Source organism: Triturus cristatus, chromosome 3_2 (genome assembly GCF_964204655.1).
Source record: "Triturus cristatus chromosome 3_2, aTriCri1.1, whole genome shotgun sequence".
Taxonomy (NCBI): Eukaryota; Metazoa; Chordata; class Amphibia; order Caudata; family Salamandridae; genus Triturus; species Triturus cristatus.
In genome coordinates, this window is record NC_140584.1 from 1,042,351,811 (window position 1) to 1,042,373,248 (window position 21,438).

A 21,438-nucleotide genomic window follows, 5' to 3' on the forward strand; every position below is an offset into this window, starting at 1 on the left:
ACCTATTTCCGCTTACAGACCAGCCTCCTTGGGATGCTCTGATAGCGTTGTTCCTCCACAGCCTAATTCTCAGGTCCCTTATGATGTTAAGATTTGTCACCTCAATGTGAGGTCGCTGGTTAGACATCATTTGGACGTCCATAATATACTTACGGAGGAAGCTCCTGATGTTCTTTTTATGTCAGAGACATGGCTGCATGAGGAAGCTTTAGCAGCGGTTAATTTGGCTCTCCCCTCTGAGTATGCGATTTTTACTCATAATCGCAACTCGAGAGGTGGTGGAATTGCGGCTGCAGTAAAATCCTGCTATTCATGTACCTGGAAGGCCTTAGACATTGCAGGTTGCGAAAGTGTTCACTTTCGTATTTCTATGAGTCCTCATTTCACTTTTTCGGGGCTACTTATCTACCGGCCTCCGGGCCCAGATGCTGCCTTCAGGTCAGCTCTTCCTGAAGTTGTGAGCGCATTAGCCTTCGGGGCTGCCAATTTTAGTATTATTGGCGATTTAAATCTTCATTTTGATGCTCCTCTTTCTTCTACGGTCAGTAGCACCATTGCCGATCTGGAGGCTCTCCAGCTATTTCAGCTGGTTGAGCATTGCACTCATGTTGGTGGACATATTTTGGACCCTATTTTTACCAACTTAACCTCGGCTAAAGTGCTATCTCCCAGGCCGATCGCCTGGACTGATCACTATCTTATAGAGTTGCATCTCACAATTGAGGATTTCCCCCATAGAGCAATTGCGCCTGTGTCCTTTCGACGCCCATGGAAAAAACTCAAGCTTGCAGATTTTCATCGGCTTCTTGGGCTCTATCCTCTTGGCCATTTTTCCGATGTTGAGTCGGGTTATGATCTTTTTTGTAGCTGGCTGACTGGAGCCTTAGACTGTCTGATCCCAATTGCCGAGAGTAAATGTCGTCGTGCTGAACCTAGCCCATGGTTTGATGATTCACTCCGGCTCCTAAAAAAATCATGTAAACAAGCTGAAAGAGCCTGGCGTAAGTCATATCTGCCTGCTAGGAAAAAGCTGTATCTTGTTAAGATCAAGAAGTATCATAGAGCGGTATGTCAAGCTCGAGCCGCTTATTACTCTCGTGAATTTAACATTAGCACCAATCCCACTAAATTAATAATTAAGGTGCTTAAGGATCTTACAGCCAGTAGAGCCCCAGTCGCTGAGATCTGCTCTGTTTCGCATTGTGAGGACTTGGCCGTCTTCTTTGTAGAAAAGGTGGAGGCTATTTACCGCTCTTTGCCTGGCTCATCTGTACCTCAGGAGAAGCTGAAATCCAGCCCGAAGACCTTTATGTCTTTGTGCTCTCTCCCAGAGCTATCAATGGAGGAGTTTAACAGAATTGCGGCGAAAGTCAAATCAGGCGCACCAATGGACCCTCTTCGACCTGCCCAATTTAGAGAATCTGCGTCATTGTGTCTCCCTCCTCTACGTGACCTCGTTAATCTATCTCTGACTTCAGGTTCTGTTCCTGGCAGCTGGAAACAAGCCCAGGTGATGCCTATTTTTAAAAAACCTGCCCTGGATCCATTAAAGCTAGAGAACTACCGTCCCATATCTCTTCTTCCGTGGGTGGCAAAGTTGACCGAGGCCCATGTCAATGCTATCCTGTCCACTCATCTCCACTCTGCTAATATTTTAGATCCTTCACAGAATGGCTTTCGATCTGGCCATAGTACTGAGACTGCGCTGCTTTCAATGGTCGATCATCTTCTCACTTTGGTCGACTCCGGTCAAACGGCGGCTTTGGTGCTTTTGGATCTCAGCGCCGCGTTCGACACGTCTCCCATGCCATTTTATTAAATCGTCTGGTTGAGGCTGGTGTCGACAACATGGCTCTTGAATGGTTTCGATCGTTTCTATCTGGTCATACTTTTAGGGTTGCTACTCATCCTTTTCAATCTAAACCCTATCCTATTGCACAGGGTGTTCCGCAGGGGTCGGCTCTCAGCCCCACACTTTTCAATCTCTATGTGCAGCCGCTGTCTGCTGTCGCCAAGCGTTGGAACCTGACTATGGTGTCCTACGCTGACGACACGCAGCTGGCGGTTGCAATAAGTGGGGCATCCGACCTTGAGGCTCCTAAGTTTCGTGAGGGAATTAGCTCAGTGGCCCGTTGGATGACTGATAACTGCCTACAATTGAATGCCAAAAAAACTGAGGTTCTCATTGTTGGCAGGCAGAGTCATCTCTGGGGCGATCATTGGTGGCCGTCTGAGCTTGGTCCAACTCCTCTTCCTGTCACCGAGGTAAAAAATCTAGGGGTTTGGCTGGATTCAAAACTTAGTTTTGTCTCCCACACGAAGAAAACCGCTGCCATGTGTTTTGGGATTCTTCGTAGACTTAGACCTATTTTCAAATTTTTTGATGCTCCAACCAGACAGCTTATTGTACAAGCCACTATCTTGTCTAGGTTGGATTATGCGAGTTCTCTTTTGCTGGGAGCCAATGTGGCCGAACTTTCCAGACTCCAACGTGTTCAAAACGCTGCCGCCAGGGCTCTGGTTGGTTTGCCGAGATTTTGTTCGGCCAAAAAAACTATCCATAAACTTCACTGGCTCCCCGTTGTTCAGAGGATTCAGTTCAAATCTCTTTGTCTTTCGTTCAAAATCTTGAAGCATTCTTCTCCCCAGATATTGGATCATTTTATTTTACCGTATGTACCTCCACGGCCTCTTAGATCTTCAGGGCTTCACCTGGTCACTGTTCCGCGTTTTAAGAGGGCCAGGGCCGGTGGCCGCTCTTTTAGAGTACTTGCTGCTAGGCTATGGAACTCTCTACCTGTTCATATCCGTGCCATTGATGAACTGATATTCTTCAGGAAGGCCATCAAAACCTTCCTCTTTCCTTTGGACTTGTAAGAGCTGTTATGGCCGTGTTCCCTGATACTGCTTGTTGTCCGGTTTCTTTTGTCCATTATAGCGCCAGGACGCCCCTTTGCTGGGGCAGCTGTGCGCTCTACAAATCTGGATAACATAACATAACATAACATTTACCACTGCACTGCATACATATGACTGGGAACCTCTCAGGAACATTCAGAACATTAAAAACAAGCATTGGCATATCCAATAGGTCTCACTTTTGGGACCTTAAAAGTATTTAGTTATGCAGCACAATATCCTTGGCGCAACAACATCAACTCTTGCATTACTAAACACTTATAAGGTCCCAAAGGCGAGACCTATTCACTATGCCAATTCATATTCTTGCAGCGTGCATTAAAGGGTATTGTATCTGCTCACTTCAGCCATTGGCTGTCTTCACTACGAGTTATGCCATGCAGACCTTTCACAAGGAACACATCCACATGCAAAGTAGTTCCCTTCAGTGTAGATTCACTGGTGCAGACTCACCCCGCATTTTTTTAAGACCAAAAAATCTTTTTTGCCTGCAGCATTTTTATTTTTATTTTTATTGATCAGGGTCCAGCATATTCCCAAACATTAATGTTTTGCAAAAACCATGACAAAACAAGACTTGGCAGAAGGCTGGTGACCAGCGCCAGACCTTGACGTGGTGTAGACTGTCCATCACCCATTGTGCCATGGCTGTTAGACTTTTCCATTCCTCCTTGCCTCTGTGCCAGCTGCTGTTCCGGAGGGCTACCTTGGCGCGCTGTAGACATTCGTCTTGGCTCGTCGCCTCCCGTAGGCTCTCCATGGAAAAGGGTATGGGGCAGGATCGAGCGGTGACACACCTGACGTATTCCTCGGTATCAGCTGCATCTTCCATTTCCTGCGCCGTGACCTTCCGAGGATGGCGGGACAGGTAGTCAGCCGGATGTTTAGACCCAGGTTGATACTCTACTTTGCAGTTATAGTTCTGGAGCTGCAGCATCCACTTCTCAATCCGTGGAGGCGGTTTAGTCGAGGTTCCTGAGAAGAGTGCCACCAGCGGCTTGTGGTCTGTTGCTACTACGAAAGGCTTCCCGTATACGTACAGGTGGAAGTGGTGGCACCCCCAGTGGATAGAGATGGCTTCCTTTTCGATTTGGGAATATCTTTGTTCAGTTTCAGTGAGGGATCTGCTGGTGAATGCCACTGGGGTCCAATCTTCCTGCGGGTTCCTTCTTTGCAGGAGGACTGCTCCTAATCCTACAGGGCCAGCATCCACTGCGACTAATGTCAGCTTCTTGGGATCAAAGAATGCCAGTGTGGTAGCTTCTGAAAGACCCTCCTTGATCTTCTCGAAGGCCTGGGCTTGTTCAGGGCCCCACCTCCAGGTGGTGGATTCTTTGGTGAGTTCCCTCAGCGGTAGTGTCATGTTAGCCAAGTCTTGGATGAATCTCTCGCAGTAGTTTACCATACCGAGGAAGCTGTGAACTTCCGTGACGTTGGTGGGAGCGACGGCCTCTTTAATGTCCCAAACTTTCTCTGGGTCTGGGTTGACCCCTTCTGTGGAGAATGTGTAGCCAAAAAACTGTAGCTTCAGGCCTAGGAACTCACATTTTTCTCGGTGAAGAGTGAGGCCTGCATCCTGCAACCGGCGTAGCACTTGAAGAAGGCGTTCATTGTGTTCTTGGATGGTTTTTGCGTGTATCATGATGTCATCGCTGACATTGATGACACCGGGAATGTCCACGATTAACTCCTGTATGACATTTTGGAACACTTCCGCGGCACTGGACACTCCAAAACTCAACCTTGTGTACCTCCGGAGCCCCACGTGCGTTGAAAATGTGGTGATGTTGCGAGAGGCCTCATCTAGCACCAATTGATGGTATCCGGACCTCAGATCCAGTTTTGAAAACCAGCAGGCTCCCGCCATTTCTCCAATGAGGTCGTCTATCGTGGGGGTGATGTGACGTTCCCGCTTGATCGCGACTTTGGGCATTCTCATGTCGACGCAGATTCTCACCGCGCCCGGCTGTTTGGGCTTCCGAGCAACGATGATCGGGGACACCCACGGAGTGGGACCAGACACCTTCTCAATTATTCCGGCTGCCTCCAGCTTCTTGAGCTCCTCCTCTGCCAGGGGCCGCAAGTGGAACGCTATTCGCCGGTGTCGTAGTGCAACAGGCTGGATCGTTGGATCAATATGGAGGTGGATTTCCTTCCCCTTGAACTTCGCAATCCCCTGGAATACTTCCGGGAATTCCGCAAGGAGGTGCTGGAGGGATTCTTGGTGTACTGCGAAGGCAAATGTTACGACTCCCAGGTCCTCAGCCGCTCGGCACCCCAGAAGCATCCCCTGGCCGTCTTCGGTAACGTAGACATGAGTTGTGATGGACTGTGAGCCGTGTGCTATGGTCGTCCGGAACCGTCCCCGTATCCTATGGGGAGCATCTTGACCATATGCAAATACGGTGATGGTTGAGGGGTGGAGAGTTGGTCTTGGATTCATGGTGCTGTGTGGGGTGGACGCCATGATGTTGATGGTGGCCCCTGTGTCCACCACTGCGGTAACCTCCTGTGATCCTACCCGGATGCTGCACTGGGGTAGGCGTCTTGCTTTTCGGATGGTGGTACCGATCATGTGGATCTTGTGCACCACTCTCTCTTCCTCCTCATCATCGTCCATGTCACTGGGCTCTGTGACATCTTCCTTGAGAGTGTTCGCTACCTGGCGAGGTATGCGATACTTCATTGACCGGCACACTTTTTCAAAGTGGTTAAATCGCCCACATCCTGAGTATCTTTTGCCTTTCGCGGGGCACTCGGCCGCCGAGTGTGGTGGTCCTCCGCAGTATCCGCAGGATTTGACTTGTCCCGGAGTGGGCGTCCCTGGTCCTTTCCTGCCCCACCTCTGTGGGGGTTTGGTTGTTACTGCATTTACTGGTTCCGACTTTACTGGTGTTTGGAGAGCCGCCTCCATGTGCGCCGCCCGCGCTTTTGACAATTCTTTGGTCTGCCCCAGGGTTAGTATTTCTGCTAGGGACTTGCCGGACTCTTCTAGTATGCATTCTCGCAGCTTGGCCAACGGGCACCCCTGGATTATCTGTCCCCTAATTTCTTCGGTTTCATCGCGAAACCCACACGTGGCCGCTAGGTTCTTTAGTCTGGCGTGGTACGTGTCTAATGATTCCTCCGGAAGCTGGCGCGCTTGTCGGAAGATGAACCTTTCATAGTCCTGATTGGCCATTGGTTCGAAATGTTTGTTGAGGGCATTTATCAGCGTGTGGTGGCTCTTGGGGGTGGCCTCGGCTAGCGTTTTGACGATGTTGTGTATGTCTTTGCCTCCCAAGTGGATCAGCATTGCCCGCTTCTGGTCCTTGTAGACCTTGGTGGCCTCAAAGAAGATTCGCAGGCGGTCCACCCAGTCCTTCCATTTGGCCACTAACGACGATGGCGACCCATCCACTGTGAATGGCTCACTGGGTGGAATGGTGGCCATCTTCCTGTCGGGCCTTGGTACCCAGGTCCCTCCTGACTTCTATGACCTTTCTGGATTGGACATGTGCGTGCAATTCAGGTGCACGTGGGCTGTCCTTTTCTTGGGGCTCACACTTCTCACCCTCCTATGCTGGGACTCTTGCCGTGGGTGGTGTCCCCTGTCCCTCCTGTTACTGGGCCTCCCTGTTACTGGGCCTCTCAGTGGTGCTAGGTGCTGCTGCACTCAGGAACGTGTGCCTGCTTTTCCCCTTATTTCTCTCCACCGCTAGGAATGCAGAGGTACTCACAGGTAGCGTGGGTGCAGCTCCAGTCTTGAGGCGTCTCTTGGAGGGAGATCGAGGGGCCCACACGTGGCGGTGAACAGCAGGGCCCAAGGTGAAAGCTGCACAGCAGGCAGCAAGGCCCGGACCACGTGGGCGGTGGGGCGGTGCTCCGCGCGTCTCCCGCCACACAGAGGGCAGAAATTACCGGCAGTAATCACGCGTAGGGCAGCGGGTGTTCCGCGCTGCACACCAATGGGGCTCGTGACGACCGACGTGCACTGGGGCACGAGCGCCGCGAGCCGAGAACAGCGCTCGTGGCCGCCACACCAGCGCACGGGTCGGAGAGGGCACGCCCACCCTCGTCGTCAGTTTGTAATGTCCTGTGGCTACCGCGATGCTGCGGGGGGCCCAGGACTACACAGGAGGCGCGACTAGGGTCGAGGCCTTAAATAAAAGACTGAGCCAGTGTTTGCATGTGTTACTGGTCTCGCGGACGTAGCCCTAGTGGCATACGCACGCGCGCGACCAACCTCTATTCACGTTTAGGGTCACATGACCCTTACGCTAATGTTTGCGCCTGTTGCATCACAGGCGCAACATTACAGGTCTTCGCAAAGCTCTTCACTCTCCCCGCTGTCACTGGGTCCTTAACTTCTCCTGCTCTTCTCTCAGCTGCTTCAACAGCCATTCTTTTTATTACTATGTGTGGCTGCTGCCTTTATCGCTGCCCTGATGATCTCATCTATGTTGAGGCGAGAATGGGTCACGGGACACATTCTCGCCTTGGAGCGTTGCCCCGGTGGGAATGCATGCCTGCTCAATGCATTAATTGCTCCATAATTATTACATGTGCCGGTTCCCTGGGGTCTTTCCCTCACGCTCTCATTAATTGCTCCATAAGTATCTCGTGTGCTGGCTTCCTTTGGGTTTCCCCCGACGCTCGGAAATACATTCCATTGTCTTATCACGCATGATCGCTGCCACAAGTAAGACTTTTGCTGACTCACAACTTGATACCCTTCCTGGGAAACCTTACATAAGGAGTCTGCTACCCTGGCTGGGCTCTCACCTGATTAGATGTTTCATTAACCGTCCTACAACCATAACAAGACTAGATCTAATCCGGCGTAAAATAACACACTACAAAAGGTCGCCATCTGCATTGTTCCTCCCTGATATTTGGTGCTAACACACCTGTCCTGAAGATGATCTCAAAGGTATGAGATTGAAACGCCGTTGACTTTATAACTATATTAACTCCTGCTTTTATTATATAAATTCATTATTAGGAGTTTAATGTTATGTTTTTCAAGTTGCATGTTTTTACTTTCTCCCACTCCGTAGAGCACCCTTCTTTTTCACTTATTTGTGAGCAATGGATCGTGGAAATTACAAAAAAAAAAAAAAATAATAATATATTGACTGAAGAAAAAGTGTTGTTATGCTGCAATGAATAAATTAATTGCACTACACACAAAAACATTGGAGGTTGTTCTACTTTATACTTGTACTGTTTCCATTAGAGATTACATACTCTAGAGTGCCGATTGAAAATGTACGGAACCTATTATTAATTATTTTTCCTTTCTCTGAAAAGGAAATTGTGCGGGACCATTGGTCCAATTGAACTATTGGTCACCAAATGTATTTTTACAGAAGGCTCACCTGCCCCAAGGGTACATTTCTGAATCACTCCCGGATTTCCCATTGGCCAGCGGAATTCGAGCCTGCTTTGGCACCGTTTTTGCATTCAACCCTTCCTTCTTTGCTCTTTTCTCTTGCCTTTTCCTGGATATTGTCCGTTCCTTAAGGGCCTACATACCTGGGTCCTTGGCGCCTGTTTAATAAGCCAGGTATTTCAGCTCCCTTTGGATACAGGTCTCTGTTCTTCTCTTCTGGGCCTCACAGGCATGTATAGTTCTGCCAGGAATAGGGGAAGGGGCCTTTCAAAAGACAAGCACCTCTCACTCTTTCAGGACTTGAGGAGTTATGAAAAAGATGCTTGTCAGTGTCTGGGACGGAGGTGTTGCTGCACAGGAGGGGTCCTACGCCATGCAGGTTCATGATCACCGTCAACTATTAGGATGCAACTAGGGTTGCCTCCTTTCCAGAAGAAAAATTCAGGCCATTTATTGATGTTTTAGGAGTCTGTAAAGGAGAGGACACAATACTAAATAGCACTTTAAAAAGAATCGTATGTATTAATTTGCAGAAAGACATCTATGTCTTTGTTTACCTTAATCATTACTCACAGATAGAATGCTGCACTAGAACATGTTTAAATGTGTTTTAAATAAGTTTTCTGTTTATATTGGCTGTGTTGATTATGTAAAGATAAGGGCTAAAAAATAATGGTTTTAGCTGGTTTGCCTATTTTTGTACTGCCCAGGACATGAAACAGAACGGGGCAGAATACTAGCTAGGTGGTAACCTTAGATGCAAACATCCTTGAATGACGAATGAAAACCATTTTTTGCACTTATGTATAGATTAAATGTTACCCGACATTATTAGAGAGCTTTACATAAGCACCAGATACATTACACAAGGACACGTTCTTTTTTTAGACCCAGGGAGATTAAGTGGTTTGGCAGATTCACAGCATCTTGAGCTGCTGCAAAGACTGGATCCTGTTTTCCCAGTTACGAAGTCGCAGCTCTAGCTGTAATGCCACATCCTAGTTAGATGGAGGGTGGCAGGCAAAATCCACATGAAAGCTGGCTCTTTATGGACTTGTGATTCAAACTGGTCCTAGAGCTGAGTCAGAGCCAGGAAGTGTGCCCTTGATGTCTATTTCTCAAAGTGCTGCCTTATAGTCAGATTAGTGGACGAGGCACAGACAGATTATTTGACCAGGATCAAACGGTTTGTAAACTAGTAGACCCAGGACTACAGTACACTGCTGCTTGGTGCAAAGACTGTATATTTAGGACTGCACTGCATACATATGACTGGGAACCTCTCTTCTCTCAGGAACATTCAGAACATTAAAAACAAGCATTGGCATAGCAAATAGGTCTCGCTTTTGGGACCTTATAAGTATTTAGTTATGCAGCACAATATCCTTGGTGCAACAACATCAACTGTTGCATGTCTAAACACTTATAAGGTCCCAAAGGCGAGACCTATTCACTATGCCAATTCTTATTCTTGCAGCGTTCATTAAGGGGTATTGTATCTGCTCACTTCAGCCATTGGCTGTCTTCACTACGAGTTATGCCATGCAGCCCTTTCACAAGGAACACATCCACATGCAAAATAGTTCCCTTCAGTGTAGATTCACTGGTGCAGACTCACCCCGCATTAATTTAAGACCAAAAAATATTTTTTGCCAGCAGCAATTTTTTTTTAATTTTTATTGATCCGGGTCCAGCATATTCCCAAACATTAAAGTTTTGCAAAAACCATGACAAAACAAGACTTGGCAGAAGGCTGGTGACCAGCGCCAGATCTTTTAACTTTGCCAATGCTTTTTGATTATTGATCTTTTATTGTAGTCCAAATGATATACTTCCCACCTTTGAGCCAAGCTTTGACCAAGGGTGTGTTCGTAGGGTTGAAGCTCACCCCAAAGGAGTAACTCTTTTCTGTGTTTAGGTCATCAGTGAGTGAAGGAATTGTGCAGTATATAGGATATTTCTGGAACTGTTGTGACACGGTTAAACAAGCATTGGCATAGCCAATAGGTCTCGCCTTTGGGACCTTATAAGTGTTTAGCCATGCAACGGTTGATGTTGTTGTACTAAGGATATTGTGCTGCATAACTAAATACTTATAAGGTCCTAAAAGCGAGACCTATTGGCTGTGCCAATGCTTGTTTTTCTAATGCTTTAATCTTGTTTAACTTCGAATGAAAATGTTGAAAGGTCGGAATTTTATCTGTTCGCCACCTCTGAAGAATTCAAGATCTTGCTAGCAACGTCACTATGTACATTCTTTTTTTTCTCTTTCTTGTAAGCCTGGTCGAAATTTGGTTCAGAGCACCATTGCTCAGTAGTGATAGTTGCACCATCATGTCAAAAAATCCCTAACATGCCACAAATCGTCATCATTAGGGCCATTATTTTTCTAGGACAAGCAATATGCCAGTGAGAGAGGACACTATCATGTAAAGAGTGTTCGAAAAATGCTTCAAGTGAAAACCGTTATTTCATGGGTTGGTCCTATCAAGTCAGAGATGACCTCTGTATCTTAGGGGGACGGATTACCATGAACCATGGGTGGCATAATGTGCTAGGGTAAATTGGCCACCATGGATAGGAGAGGCACCACAGTAGACGCACGCACAAAATCTCACATGCATACACAGTGACCCCAGCCACTATGCTGCAATTAAGAGGCCTTCTTACCCCCTCACTTGCAAATATATGGGCCAAATACACTACTGACAGGATGATGATCACATAAAAGACAAATGTGCTCGGCACAGACGTCATGAACGCAACCAAACTGCCTGACACCTTGCACTATTAATAACACTGAACAATACTATCTGCATCACAAATAGTCATCCTTGTATTCTCGAATTTGCTTTTCTCCACCATTTTCACAAATTACCTTTTGTAGATCTCAATAAAGACTGGCGTCCAACTCCCAGTAAAATCTGCACTCCGGGAACGCTCTGTGGGATCTCCTTCTCTAGAAGGGGACCGATCTTCTCACAGATTCTTAGAAGATAGTTTGCAGGAATGTGAGCATTGGCTCGCACCTAAAATGACAAAAACAAATTAGGATAGATTTATGTTCAAAATCTTCAACTTGTATTCGTACAGCCACTTACTATACAAATATTAGCAGCAGTCACTTTGTGTCATCTCCTACCTGTTTAATCATCTGAATATGAACGTGGTGAACTACTCAAAAGCACTAACAATGTCTTCATGAAAACCGAGTGTTAAAATATATCAAAATGCAAGGCAAAGGAGCCAGACAACTGAACTAGAATGTCAATTTCAATGGAAGGAATGCAGATTCATAACTATCAAAAAATATTTTATTGCTGAACACTATGTATCTAGAAATATCAACTGACAGCAACCAGGCAATTATAGCTCTCTTAAACATAAACCTAAACAATTAGGAACATTTTAATCATTAGTTTTCTCCAAACTACAAATAAAACGAATTCCGATAGCCAAAATTTGTTTTTTTCCATTTCTTCAAAAAAAAACAAAAGTAACAGCTATTATCGAAAATAAATAATTCTACAGAAAGATATGTAAAGTGTTAGGCTTGACGATCAAATGCCATATCACTGTGGTCACGTATAGAATCATAATCTGTGGCCCCGATTTTGGTCATCTGACCTCAAAATGCGACTGAACAGGTTTTAACGAGGGTAGAGCACGGATATCAGTTAGAGATCAAACTGGTAATTTATTTTCTACACACAACGCACTACACTTTGCTAAAAGGTTGCATAGCGCCGTTCTATTCTGGCAAGGCCGTCAAACATCAATGGAAGCACTAACATTACTTTGCACTGTGTACCCGGCTTTTCTGTCGGAGCCACTCGTGATAATTATCCATCTTTGTGCGCGTTTCCCGGCATGTTAGCCAGATTCAGAATGTTAACATTAGTCTTTTCGTTGAAAAATTAGTAAACAGACCCTCGACACATTTGATAAACAGGAAAGCGGTGCAAATGAAATTCAAACACGCTCTAGTGCCTAAGGAAGACCCCGCACATGTAAGACGAAAGAAGATTTTATAATGGTTCCCCGTTTGAATCTAGGCTTCCTTCCCCCTCCTTACGGGGGGGGGGGGGGGGGTTATAGATCTAAATCTATAGACCTAAACTTCGGGGTGAGGTGAACAATGACACTTTCACGATCCTGCTTGGAACAGTTTTACAAGGAAGTGGCTACATCATCCAGCCAAAATAGCAACGATACCTGTATTGTCTTTTTTAGGGCGCATTAACAACGTCCCTCTTGTTTTTAAGACATTAACGTGAGTGTCTTCAGTGGCCAATACAGATTGTAGATACTGCAAAGGGAAGTTTAGAAAATTAACTTTTTGTGTTTGAACATTTACAAATATGAGCTGGGCGTGCCTCTGCAACAAATATCGTGCAGCCTTCAGCTATATCAAGACTTTCGCGCTATACATGTAATTGGAGTTTTGAGATGTAAAATATAAAGACAAGCGCGCGCGCCGCACGAGTGGCGCGCGCGCGATGGCAAAATATCAAGACGTTCGCGCTAGACATGTAATTGGAGTTTTGAGATATAAAAGATAAAGACAAACGCGTGCGCGATGGCAAAAGTAGGCTGTCTCTCAGACAGCGCGTTGCGCGCTGACTCAGCGAGACCTAAAAATAACAGTGACTAGCAGTTTTTACATTGAATCAAAATACTCTTGATCTTGCTAAAAAGGGATCAGAAGAGCAATAAGCAGGGCCACTGAAATTATGTGGCTGGAAGGGGCAAATTATGCTGCAGGGATGAGTACATTATGCACCAGGAAAAGGCATAATATGTGGTGTAATTAGGCACATTTAATGATAGTATTACTTCACTATATTGTCGTTTTTGCACTTGTTAACATTGCCTGGGCATTGGTTGCACTGCATTAGTACCAGTTCAACATTCAATTGTAGCAATAACTAACAGAAAGCTGTGCAGCAACACGTTGTGTTATCAGAAAGTTATTTAACATTTGAGCTTGAAACAAAATTTTTCTTTCTTAAACCTCCAGATTATACTGCAGATGATGCATTATGCAAAAAATGCTGCGGCCAAACAAACCATAATTCCAGTGGCCCTGGCAATAAATTCAGAAACGTGATTACCCAAGAGCACACAATTCACAAGCCCATAGTAACCCTGATATGCTGGAGATTCCAGACTCCTACATGGAGGAGGAAGAGGTCACCTACCTCCACATCTATGATGACTTCTGTGGCGAAATGTATGTCTCCATTTAACGCGTGGCTCAAAAGCCATGACACCTCTGGAACAAACATTGCTTAATCTGGCATTGTGGTGCCTTCAACCCCTCGACCCGAGGGCAGAACTTACTGTCATCCACCCATCAGCCTACGAGCAGACCCAAGACGCCCCAGTCTTCTAGTAGAAACAACACAAGCGTAGATTTAGATGCTTTTGATCGCCTTAAATGCACTTTCCTCAGGTTTTCATTGGGCCGGCTGTTGGGGGGCGGGGGTACTCGGCCGGGGACAACAGGCCTCCTTCCAAGGTCAAGCCTGTAGAAGAAGCCAGTATCAGGACCAGACCATATTTGGTAGGTTCTATCCCACATGAGGATGCCCTCGACATTGTGGCACCAGAAGAGGGTCCATAGGCAGACAAAAGTAAAGTACCTCTCACAGTCAGTGTGATCCCTTTTTCTCGTATAAGACTTAGGTTCAGGTTGGCAGACTTTGCACATAATTGTAAATCTCTGACGTCCGTTGCATGGATCCTACTGATCATTTCAGGAGTTCTGCGTAGAGTTCTACGGCCCCCTGTAAAGTCCCTACCCCATTAAACTTCCCAAAGAAGAATCTTCCTTGATCGAAACTGAAATTCGGGAACTCCTGGCCAAATAAGCCATAGTCCAGAGCTACCCACATGCATACGGGTTTCTTATCAACCTATTTTTGGTAGACAAACGCGACAGTGGGAAAAGACCAATCATCAATCTCAAGCACTTCATTCAATGAATGGCTAGTCTACCGCCATTTCAAAATGGAGGGTATCCATCTCCTCAGCGATCTTCTCCTTCCCGACTGGTTAGCGCGTCTGGATCTAAAGGGCGCTTACCTTTCGGTAACGATATTCCCACTACACAGGTGTTTCCTCCAATTCCAGTAGTGCTAAGCCATATACAAGTTCACTACTCCCCCATTCGGAATGTCACAGGCCCTGTGATGTTTCACCAAGATCCTTCGACTAGTGGTTGATTACCTCCGAACCAGAACCGTCCACCTAATAATTTTGCAATTAAAATTTGATCAGGTCGAGCTATTTTTAGCACCTACTAGTCCAATCGGGCAAATACACTTAGGCTGGAAAGGAACAGATGTTCTGTTCATTCAGAAAGTGAATGAGCAATAAAGATGCCATTACATCTTGTTTTATCTTGACACATTTGCTGTCTGTTCAAGGAAAGAGGTCAAATGTCAGATTTGTTTTTTAACTAATTGCTGCTAGTAAAATTAGGTTTATTTTTTCTCTCTTACTAGAAGTCGATTTTTTGTTGTTAAGTGAGCTGTCTAAAGATGACATTTATTTTTCTCTAACACATAACATTTTTAAATAAATAGCCTGTAAATTAATATTACAAATATTTCAAAATAGAGCAGGAATTACAAAAGCACATTTATTTGTAATCGAGAAGTGTAATGCTAACAGATTTAAATCAGAGCAAAACAAACCTGAACACTTTACTTGGTGATGTGCAAGTGACACAAATTTGCAGAAACTTTATTTCCAAACATTGTTTGTACACAATATAGTTTAATCATTAAAGCTACATGTCAGTGGGAAAGGTTGTGGCCATTTCAATTTAAAATCTGCTGATAACAAATGATAGTGTGCTACCATTTTATGCTTTAGTTATGTATTTATGAAACGTTTTTAAACATCATTTGATCAACATTCCTGCCTCCGCCCTGAAGAAAATGCTGTTAATGAACTAATAGGAGTCATGTTTTATTCTGTATGAGGCTAAATTTGAATTTTATTTGGAAATAAAGTTTAGTCTAGTAAATCAAACAAAAGAGTTTTGTGTACAGCAGACATGCTGAAAGCGCACATTTGACGGGGTTTTCATACGTGATAATGAAGAAAATGGCAGCTCGATTAAATTATTTTCCCACGGTCATATCATTTGAAAGCAGTTTATGGGTCAAGAGCATTACAAACCGGTTGAGCAGATTATTTATGTCACTTTACCTGCAGGTGTAGTAAAGGTTTATGATTTTTTGAGGCCTGCAGTCCCTGGGTTTTCTCATCAACGAGAACAAACTGGTTCTATACCCGATACAATCCATTGTCTTCCTCAGGTTTGTAGTGGATTCTGTCCCGGCCACTCTGAGCCACCCCTCCCGGCAAGTGACCAAGATCAGACACGAGTTGTCTCGCGGACTGCCAAAGTGGGGGGACTTCTCTCCTCTTCCAACCAAGCCATCTTTCCTAGTCCCCTACACTACAGGGCCCTTCAGCGGCTCAAGAATGTTTACCTTCGGATAGGCCTGACGTACTCTCACTGTGTCGCTCTAACAGAGGGGACGAAAGCAGAAATCTACGGAAGGTTAGCCCACATGGAAGAGAGGAACGTCCAAATAATTTTCGGATTCCAACCGGACCTGGTAATCGAAACTGATGCCAGCAGCATGGGCTGGAGGACACAATGTGGGGTATTCTCCACTAGACAAAAATGGTCAGAAAACGAGAACTCCCTTCACATCAATTGTCTGGAACTCCTGGTCCGCTCTTTTAAGGTCAAATGTTGGAGAAAGGAACCGATCCAATGCAATGTCTTCCTCAAAATGGACAATGTTGCGGCAGTCAGGTATATCAACCAGTTCGGGGGGGGGGGGAGAGATCCAAGTCTCTATCGGACCTGGCCAGGAGCTTTTGGGAGTATTGTTTAAAGAATCAGACCTCAGTCACTGCAAACATCTCCTGGGCTCGGCCAATCAAGTGGCAGACTAGCAATTCCAATATCTTTGGGACCTCATTCTCTGGAAACTAAATACTTCTGTGTTCCGGGCACTGACATTCAGATGGGGGTCAAAACTCCGTGTACCTGTTCGCATCTAGGCTGGACCATCAGCTGGCAAAATACTTTAGCTGTAAGCTGTGTCCCTTGGCCAAGGTGACAGATGCCTTCCAACAACACTAGGACACGAAGAGGGGTTACCTGTTACCTCAGTTCTCGGTGATAATGTGACTATCCACCCAAGTTCAGCAACAACAGGCGAATGTGGTGGTAATCACTCCCCTCTGGAGGTCTCAAGTATGGTTTTCGGTTCTGATTGAACGTACATGGAATTTTCCAATCCGTCTATCCCTGTTCCCAGTTCTCCTTCTGGATCCCTCAGGGAATACCCACCATCTGGTTCAGAAAGGTTGGCTGAAACTCACGGTGTGAAGAATAAATGGTGATGATGGAGTTCTTCCATTTGGCCGATATTTTGTATTATAAGCTTTGGTGTTTTTCTGTATATTGCCATGTGTGCCTAAATGAGACTTATTTGTTTGTACCTTTGCCCACCTGGTGCTGTCACATATCCTGCCTTTTTGGTTTTTGTCCGACTGAGGCTTATCAGTATCCGCTTCTGATCTTTGCACTTCTCAGTTCTTCAAAATGTTATTGCCTTCACCAACAAACCTAAAAAGTAATGTTCCTTTTTGCGCACGTACACAACCTGTTCAACATGTATATATAACTTTCAAGATCTCTGAACACCGTTTGCTCTTTTTATGGCTATCCTTGTGCTGACAATTGGGGCACCTGCTCCAGTGTAATAAACTTTGGTATCTTTTCAGTTTCCTCTGACTACTCGCCTTCTTGTATTAGAACGGGAAGATAAAATTTTTATTTTCTCATCTGGTACCCAACAAAGGGACCTCTCCGAGGGACATCTAGCAGCTTTCAGACTGTGGTCGTGGAGGTGGGTTCTAGGACCGACTGATTGTGGGGCATCCTGCACTAAAGATACGTTTCTCAGCAGCTGTCATCTGAAGTCCCAAACAGGCCTCCCAACAACAGGATTTCCTCCGGCAGAAGTCCCTGAAGTGATCTATTGCGAGAAGGAGTCTTGCCGGACGTCAATCTCAGGTTGATATTCTGGTGAGACTGTTCTGTTATATTATGATTAGTATTATTGATATTTGAATATTGGTATTGGAAAATGGGGACTTTGGTTACTAAGATGAAGAGATGCATCTCTAGATGTTGTTGTTGTATGAGTTCAGGAAATAGATTAGGTGAAGCAATCCCTGCTCCCTATACAGCAGAATATGGACTAAATATACTGAAGAAAATGAAGAGTTACAATTCCATATAAATGGAACTTTTGACCTCGCTAAATTACAATATTTACAAAACTTTTTGATGAAGAAAAAGGTTCGTACTGCTATGATGGAGGTCTTTAAAATGTGGGAGAGCTATGCACGCACTTTAGCAATGAAGCAAAAGAAAGAAAGCGTAAGAGAACAGAATAAAACCACACAGGAGAAGGTTTGTAACAATTAGATAGAGAATTTCGTGTGGAAACAGATAGAGGTTTTGTATCCCAAAAAGACAAATGAGAATATGAGGAGGGAGTCCCATTTTTGGACAAGTTGCTTAACCAACCACTCCTGTATATTTTTGTGCAGCAGCCACCACCCATGCCTAATGCGCCCCTGGCACTGATACCTGTACAACAACCTCCTCAGGTACCACTACCCGTACTGACCAATTTGACTCCCCTAGTGCAGAATGTACCTACAGAATGTACCTACTACCCACTACCCACACAGCATTTGCATCACAGTCTGGATCTAGTACCCCAAATCCTACTTTTCCCGGTGCAACAGGAGGACCCACCTCCTCACCATACCCTCCATGAAGGTGGTCCTCATCTACCGAGTGGCCCCAAAAGAATTACTCAAAGGGGAGGAAATACCAGACCAAGAGGATGTCATGGGAAATGGATTCATCAATAACTGAGCTCAATTAAATAAGAATGAGACAGAGATAATTAGGAACATTGCATACACATGGATGCACAACGGGCCTCAAACTAAGAAAAACGCTTATCACAAGTTCAAAGATATTCCCTTAGTAACAAAAAACGTTACCCTCATGAGTATGGGTTCCCGACTAAATGAACTGTATGGGAGAGTAGAGGAACGGACACAGAGAAGGGATACTTGTCCAGGCCTTTTAGAACAGTTTTGGAGACAATCTTCTAACTCCATACTGACCGACTGCGAGTGCCGGGATTGGTTTAATCAATGCTATGAGTAGCAACGGGGAGTGTTGGAATTGCTTAGACGAACATCAGGAATGAACACTTTTCACCACTAGTTTCTTTCATATGCCTCTGATACTGACAGTGAGAACAAGATAGACGGGCATGACAAAGTCCTGCCTATGAGGGAAATACATCCCATACAATCTGCACCTCATGTTGCAGGAAATCCTGTAGCAAAGTTTGTCCACACCCCCTGGACTAAGACAGAACTAATGCCACTGAAGAAGGAAATGCCCGAAACATCCAAAGATCCTAAGGGATTTTATAACTTGAACAGGCTACAAATATTGGCCCAATGACATCGAAAGATGTAGATAAACTGTTTGGTTATGTGGTACAGAGAGAAATTTTAATTAAGGAATCAAGATTATCCTGCCTTTAATATAAACTGGCAACAACCACTGCAGGATGACGAAAATAGGACAGCAGGCGATATGCCACACCAAAACATATCGCAACTGCCACAGAATTTGATTAGAGAGATTAAAGAAATACTCCTGAGAGAAAAGGTAATTTGGTATGGGATGACGGCATGTAAACAGAAAGAGGTGACAGACTTTTTTTAGATTAGAGGAAGTATTCAAAATACATAAGGGAAAAGATATCACCACAGTGGCAGGACAACGTATTTTTGTAGATCAATTTGTTAGCAACAAAGGCAACAGCAAAATGGCACCGCTCGCCGACTGCGGTGATTGCGAGTGGAGGCGACGGGCTCCCTCTTTGGTCTCAGGTCCTGCACCAGGCGCGGTTCCAGTGGGGCGATTCGCGCACCGGAGCGCGATACATGCCGTGAGCGGCACAGTGGCAGGACAACGTATTTTTGTAGATCAATTTGTTAGCAATTTGATACCAGAATTAGGCGAGGTCATGCAAACATATGACAGAACTTGGGCTGCTTAAAACGAAACAGACAGAACTAGTGACAATGGCCTGCTATTACAAAAACAAAAGAAACACAGAGAAGGGAAGGAGTAATAAGAAGTTAAAAGAACTGAAGACAAAGGCACTTATGAAACAAGCATTCCCAGAACCACGTAGATCACAGAAGCTTAATGAAGAGTGGCAGACGTGAAAGAGTGGGTTGGGTTAGGCTACAATACTTGCACCTATTGTTTCCATTAAGGAAATTGAAAGAATAAGTACCCATCCTTGCAGAACCAAGGACAGGGCACTGGAAAACAGAATACAAGAGGTAAGGGTATGTATGGGTAGAGGACAGGTCAATGAAAGTAGTACATCCTCAATGGGTCAGACAAACTATTTTGCTTACTACACCCAGGATTAAACCGAGGAGGATGATTTTACAAGATGTATACAATAGGGGTGCCCGGGAGAGAAAGGGGAGCGAATTTCGATACCGGTGGATCCTTTGGGTCCATACATCAAAATGAATGTTGCTAGACACGAAGCTACGTTTCTTTTAGACACTGGTGCCACCAACACGTCTATAGCCCACCGATCGCTCCCCCATGTCTCTCTCTCAGAAAGGGAGATGAGGGGGTGGGATATCATTACACTGTAAGAAGCCCAATATCAGATTCATTAGATTTTACTACAGGTCCACTTACCATATCATGACTTACTATGTCATTTGTATTGACAGATAAATGCTCTTTGAATGTGTTAGGGCTGAAACTCTTAAAATGATGTTTGCCAAAATATATTGTATACCAGATGGTTTTTATCTGATGTATAGGAAGGATGCTTTCACTAAACAATTTTCCGTCATTCACAACACCCTACCATCAAAGTTGTGAGATACTGACCCTAATTTATAGGCAACAGGACCAAACGACACGGGCAGCATGAACACTAACTCTGTACATATTAGACTGAAAGCCAATGCCATACTGCCACATATACCTCAATCTAAAATATCAAGGGAAGGAGAGCAAGGACTAAAGGAAGTAATAACTGACCTTTGAATAAAAATATAATACGTGAAGTATCTGGTAGCATGTGTAACAGTCCGATTTTGACTGTGGTGAAACGTGGCGATGAAACCGGATAGGGTAAGTATCGCATTGTGGTTGATTTGAGAGCCACTGATAAAATAGTTGAACCTCAGTATCCAGTAGTGCCTAACATCACTGCAATGTTTTCCTCTATACCACCCTCAGCTAGATGGTTCATAGTGATACATTTGAAAAATGCATTCTTTAACATACATATACACGAAGATAGTCACTATCTTTTTGGTTTCATTTTCCAAGGTACGTGTTTTGTCAAGCATCACAAGGGTACACAGCCTCAGTATTTCTAGCCAGGCTCTTAAAAGGCAATTAGAGGGGGCGTGGCCAAGATGGCGGCCTGAAGAGACGTGAAGTTCTGAGGCTCCCCGCCACAGCCCTTCGCCCCGGGTAAATCCGCGCCTGCAGTCCCCCAATTGCTGCAGCAAATTATTCACCACGATACAGGGGCATAGCGACCCTACGACGAGGGGTCCGCTGGGCCTGCTGAGCGGCGGAATCCCGCGCATTCATCAGTGGAGGTCCCGGCGGTCTACAGCAAAATGGCACCGCTCGCCGACTGCGGTGATTGCGAGTGGAGGCGACGGGCTCCCTCTTTGGTCTCAGGTCCTGCACCAGGCGCGGTTCCAGTGGGGCGATTCGCGCACCGGAGCGCGATACATGCCGTGAGCGGCCCCGGTGCTGCAGAGAGGTGAGCGCGATCCCCTGTGTTGGCCTGCGCTGGGTTGGAGGCGTGCTGGGCGGCCGGCGCCAAAATCGAGGCCCTGGCATCGGGCCTAGCTGTGGCACAGTGTCCCTTCGGGGGCGCGACAGCCTAGTGCAATGGAATGAAGGTGCCTGGCGACTGCGGCGTGACACCGTGCTGGCCATCGCAGAG

General features: G+C 45.6%; 1 long non-coding RNA gene across 1 annotated transcript in view; it reads right to left on the reverse strand.

Annotated features, from left to right (window-relative positions):
• Positions 1-21,438, reverse strand: part of LOC146859072 (uncharacterized) — a 58,250-nt gene that overhangs the window by 27,960 nt on the left and 8,852 nt on the right. The window contains exon 2 of the long non-coding RNA XR_014979735.1: positions 11,172-11,322. This is a non-coding gene — a long non-coding RNA (uncharacterized LOC146859072). The remainder of the gene's footprint in view (positions 1-11,171; positions 11,323-21,438) is intronic.